Raw genomic sequence first — 6,139 nt, 5'->3', positions numbered from 1 at the left:
GAAAGACCCCACGGCTTGTCCTTGGCCAAGTTACTCCCTAGCTACTTCCTAACAACAGTCAATCAAAGATTAGTCTGACGGTGTCAGATGTAGTTTCAGACTGTTTGTGAGTGTATATGGTCTTGCTTCAGAGCACCCACCTATTGGCTTATAGTTGTTCTATCAGATGCTTGCTAGACTGGGCACCCCCTCCCTCACTCCTTCACTGGCTCCTATTTTCCTATAAGGACTTGTCCTGCTGAGGGTTCGAGGCTGTGCCACCTTCCCTTCCCATGCCGCTGTGTCAGGGTTGGGATGGAGGAGAGTCCAAGCCCGAGCTCATAATAAAGAGACCCTAGTGCTATTATAACTTGGTGGCCTTTTGGGTTCATGAACCCTTTGTGGCACAGCACCAGGAGTTCATGGCAGGAACCTGCGTGCAGGAACTCAAGCAGAAACTATGGAGGAATGCTGCTTCCTGGCTTGCTCCCACTCCATGGCTGTCTCCCTTGCTTTCTTATGCTATCCAGGACCAGCTCCCAGGGTTGGCCCCACCCACAGTAAACCCACCCTTCCCCATCAACCACTAGCCAAGAAAATGTCCTAGAGACTTGCCTATGGGTGATCTGATGGGGTATGTTTTTCAGTTGAGGTTCCCCTCCTTCCCAGATGATTCCAGCTTGAGTCAAATTGACCAAACAAACAAAACTAATCAGGACAAAGGCCAAATAGTATCCAGTGCTTGGAGAAGGGCTTCTCTTTGTATGGCTTGTATGTTTGGGACCAGAGCTTCCTGACTGGACAGAACGTGTCTCTGCGTTTCAGGGAGTCTTTGGACTACCCACCCTCTCAAGCCCTATATGGAAGCTTTAAGCCTTTGATATTTGGGGTAGAGCCTTTGGGGGGAATAGTTGGGTTGAAAAAGGCTGTAGGAGCACAGAGCCTTCCAGGCCTGAGGTTCACAGAAGAGAAGACACTGGAGAGACCGCCCCACAAAACCACACGGAGGAAAGCCATGCAAAGGCTGTCTAGGGTAATCAGACACCCACAAGCTGAGAAGTCAGCCCTCACCAGGAGCTGAATGGGCCAGCACCTTTGAGAAAGAGTAAACAGTCCACCTCTCCCTAGGGTGCTGGGCAAGTGGTAAGAATTGATAAAGAATTGATAAAGTGGTGGTGGTAATGGGTATGGAGTGGTGGTGGTAATGGGTGTGGAGTGGTGGTGGTAGTGGTAATGGGTGTGGTGTAGTGGTGGTGGTAATGGGTGTGGAGTGGTGGTGGTAGTGGTAATGGGTGTGGTGTAGTGGTGGTGGTAATGGGTGTGGTGGTGGTGGTGGTGGTGGTAATGGGTGTTGTGTGGTGGTGGTGGTAATGGGTGTGGTGGTGGTGCTGGTGGTAATGGGTGTGGTGTAGTGGTAGTGGTAATGGGTGTGGTGGTGGTAATGGATGTGGTGTAGTGGTGGTGGTAATGGGTGTTGTGTGGTGGTGGTAATGGGTGTGGAGTGGTGGTGGTGGTGGTAATGGGTGTGGAGTGGTGATGGTGGTGGTAATGGGTGTGGAGTGGTGATGGTGGTGGTAATGGGTGTGGAGTGGTGATGGTGGTGGTAATGGGTGTGGAGTGGTGATGGTGGTGGTAATGGGTGTGGAGTGGTGATGGTGGTGGTAATGGGTGTGGAGTGGTGATGGTGGTGGTAATGGGTGTGGAGTGGTGGTGGTGGTGGTAATGGGTATGGTGTGGTGTGGTGGTAATGGGTGTGGTGGGTGGGTGTGGTAGAAGTAAGTTTGGTTTTTTTTTTTTTTAATCTGAGACAGAGTCTGACTCTGTATTATGGTCCAGGCTGACCTCAAATGTGATCTTCTGTCTCAGGCTCCTAGGCGGTGAAATTATGGGTTTGTGCTACTATCCCTGGTATAAGTATTGTTAACCACTGTTAACCTACCACCAATATTCATGAGAAGGCCTTACTATAAGAACACTTGACAATATTCATTTTATTGGCAAACAAACTAAGATATTGAGGAATAGGGTGCTTTGACTCCCTGGTTGATCATGATTAAACTCCTCTATGGCTCCCTGGTTCTCATATAGGAGCCAGGTGGACTCTCCCCGGCACAGGGAAGGCTCCGTGGATACCTTGGGGAAGCTACACAGCACTGACAGCTGCTCACAGCCACAGCGTAACTGCAGCTCCTGGGCTCAGTCCTGACCATTGTAGCTCCAATGCTGGCCTCCATAACCCTTCATGTAAACGACCCTGCCACCATGTCCGCCAAGGAACTTCCTGGTGGCCCCGAGCGGAAGGCAAAGGTGATGTGTCTTGACTGGTGTTAGCACAGACCTTAATTGTTCTGAGGATGTGCTCTGGTTTGGGTTAAACACCCAAAACACCCTGGTTGGGGGTTACAGGAGCAGTTTGGTCACTTCCTGTGCTGCCTACTTCCTGTGTCACATTAGACCCACTAAAAGGCTTCTTTTCGGTGGCCATTATTCTTTTTTTTAAAAAAGATTTATTTACTTTATGCAAGTGAGTACACTGTCATTCTCTTCAGACACATCAGAAGAGGGATCAGATCCCATTACGGTTGGTTGTGAGGCACCATGTGGTTGCTGGGAATTGAACTCAGGATGTTTGGAAGAGCAGTCAGTGCTTCTTAACCACTGAGCCATCTCTGCAGCCCCAAGTGGCCATTATTTGATCACTTGTGACACAGGCTGAGCTGGGGACACATGAGAGAAGGAAGCAGTGCCTGAGAGGCAGAGGACGGAGCCACGGTGATGATAATGGCAGACGCTAAGGTCACAGTAGCAGCGATTACGCAACAGGAAGGACAGCAATGGTGACAAAGGTGACTGTCTCGGGGATGGCAGTGATTACAGAGACCACAGAAAGGCAGTGGAGGAGCTGAGGGGCGCCAGAGAGCAGCTGGGGAAGAATGGCCCCCTAAGCAGCTGCAATAGAACCATTTGAGCAAGGGAAGGGAAGAGAAGGCAGAGAGGGGAGGGGAGGAGGGGAGGGGGGATGGAAGAGGAAGGTAGAGCTGAGCCTGTAATGAGCGACAGGTCTGGTCACTGAGACAATTCCAGAGAAGTATTGATGGGAAATCTCCAACATCCTGGATCTAGACATTCACCACTGTAGGACTGAGGGACCAGGCACCAGACATGCACAAAGCCAAGACAGGAGGGGTACCGGCTGCTGCTGCATTCAGCCAAAGGCAGCCAATGCTCTGTGCTCAGAGCCCATGGATTATAAAAGCTTCCCGGTGCTGAGATTGGAAGACTTTTCCCCTCCTCACAAGTCCTGATCTGGCAGAACAAAAGGACTTCAGGGAATTGGCTGTTGACAGCCTGGACCTGGGCCTGTGAGAAAAGACCTGTCGTGTGAGCTACCCTGACTGTGGTATCAGAGCAGCTCACCATGACCAAGGGAGCTTATGTGGCTTGCCAAGTGCCTCAGTCTGTCTGGGCTGCTGCGACAAGGCACTGTTGGCTGGGTCATTTGTTAAGAATAATTACTCATCACTGGGCTTGAGATAGTCAGGCCCACAGGCAGGGCACCGGCAGCCGCTGGTCTGCAAAGCTCCCTCTTAGCTCCCTAGGAGATACCTGCTATGTCCTCATGGGAGGAAGGGGCAAACAAGCTCACGGTGGCCCCTTTCCTAGGGCAGCTCTCTATCTAACTTAAGGGGGTCTCAGGAGGCCCCACTTCCGAGTTCTGTCACACTCGGGGTTCGGTTACTAAAAGCTAGGTAGTGGTAAGCTGGGTTCGGTGGCACACACCTTTAATCCCAGCACTTGAGAGACAAAGGCAAGTGGATCTCCGTGAGTTTGAGGCCAGCCTGGGCTATGTTATTGGATTCTAAGTTAGTGCTATATTGTAGACCCTTTCTCAAAGGAAATACTAAGTAGTGGTAGACACAGGACGGCAAATGCTGCCCCTCAACTCTGGCTGGCTGGGAAGTAGCTGCCTCATGATGCCAAAACTGGCCTGACTCTTTTTTTTTTTCTAAAAGCAAGACTTAGACATCATAATTACATCACGCTCACTTTTGGTTTTGTTTCTTCCCTCAGAGACTCAGAAAAGAGGCCAGTGGGGTCTTCTTTTAAAGATGACAAGGTGACAATTGTCAACGAAGAAAGCAAGACTGGGACAGTGACTGGCCAAGAGGAGCTGAGACCTTGTGAAGGAGGACCTGGGGGGTAGAAGGCTGGCCAGGGTGATGCCTGGAGCTCACACACAGGGAGGTCCCTAGGGTCTCAGAAGGGAGAGCCCTGGTAGCCCCACTTTTGAGGCTCCCTTCTTCACTCTGACTCAGCCACCCCCCTGGGATCCCCGATCACTCTCTCCTGCAGCACCTGCTAGGCTTTAGACAGGCACACTTCCTGTCAGCTTCCACAGTAATTGGCAAGGATAAGCTGTGAGGGTCCCTCCCCCACCTCTTTGGGCTCCATGTCTCCCAGCCCAGTGGGAAGTCTTGGCTCAAAGCCAGGCTTGCTCACAAAGGTTGTCACTGGAACCTGCTTGACAAGATTCCTGGGGAAGGAGAGAGTCTGTGCTTACCTCTCCTGCCCTAAGTCTTGAGCTGACTGACTACCCAGTCTCCTGTCTTAAAAACCCCTTTCTTCTGTGTACCTTCACTGCTGGCTTGAAAGTCACCTACGGATGCTAAGGCACTTAAAAGACAACAAAACAATACCCCACACAGACGGGAAAGGAAAGGTTAGGAAGAACTCTCACAGGTTTGGGACTGTGGCTCACCCACACAGACTTCCTGTGTTTCTTCTGGGGTTGTCCAGGTGCTGCTGGTCACTGCTGTCATGACACCCCCAGACCCTCCCTCCTAGCACACTGTGGAACTGATCCCCTTATCTCTAGTCTCTGGTGATCCCTCCTTTGCTTGCAGATCTGAACCTCCTGCCCTACTATCTGTAGTTTCCAGAGCTGCCCACCCTCGGAATGTTAGCACACAAGAGCCTTGGGGCTTAGGGCTTCGTGAGCTCACCTAGGTCATAAGTGTCTCCACCTCAGGGGTGGGTAGGCAGTACCACAGGCCCTGTGGGCTCTGTAGTGTGGGAGGGGGCTGGGTAAGAAGAAACGGGGCTCTGTTTGCACGTCCCTTTCCAGAGCATTGGGGTCCCTCGCTGTCATGAAACAAACACTGGCAGAAGCTTGCTTCCTGACTACAGTCCTCCCAACTGGGGCACCTTATAATATAAAGACTCCTCAAAAGGGAGAGGAGAGGAATCCGTAGGGAGACTAACACAGGAGAAAAAATGTGAGGTTTGTGTGTGAGTGTGCATGTGCGCATGCTCACGAACGCTCAGGCATGCTTGCTCGAGCACTCGCGAGCGCGTGCGCGCGCAAACACGCAAACACACACACACACACACACACACACACACACAAACACACACGTGCTTGGTACTTAGGGTGGAAGCAGGGCCTCGTGGATACCACAGCAGTGCTGTACCATACAGCTGTGCCACAGCCCTGGGAGCTACACCAACCCTACAGCACAATGGAGTCAGGCTTTGTTTATAAATCCTGAGACTGGGCTGGAGAGATGGCTCAGTGGTTAAGATCACTGACTGCTCTTTCAGAGGTCCTGAGTTCAATTTCCAGCACCACATGGTGGCTCACAACTATTTGCAATGAGATCTGATGCCCTCTTCTGGTGTGTCTGAAGAGAACTACAGTGTACATTGTATGTAATAAATAAATAAATCTTTAAGAAACAATAGATCCTGGGATGGAATTCTAGTAGAATCTTTGTTCTAGGGCAAACATTAGAATGTATCTAGGGTGGGAATCAGAATGAAGAGTTATTTTTAGAAGTACTTTGACCTCTAAGGAATCATAAAGACTGACTGTTTTCCGTTATCTAGAGTTGTTTTCCTGAAGGAGCTTGACAACCCATGTGTGACTTTGGTCACAAGATGACGTCTTGCACTATTGGGTACTGCAAGCAGTGCACAGAAAGGACTGAACTTGCAGGGGTGTGGTGTTTCCTACACAAACAGAATAGATCAGATGAGGGGCTTTGGTATAAGGTTTTACCCTCTCTTGCCTCCCCCCAAAAACCCAGCTTCTGTGTAACAATCAATAAATATTCTCCTGTGCGGCTGTTCAAGGTTCTGTTCATTGAGACTGTTCCTCCCT

The sequence above is a fragment of the Micromys minutus genome (assembly GCF_963924665.1).
Source record: "Micromys minutus genome assembly, chromosome: 27".
NCBI lineage: Eukaryota > Metazoa > Chordata > Mammalia > Rodentia > Muridae > Micromys > Micromys minutus.
The sequence above is the reverse complement of the archived record's forward strand: the minus strand, read 5'-3'. Positions refer to the sequence as shown.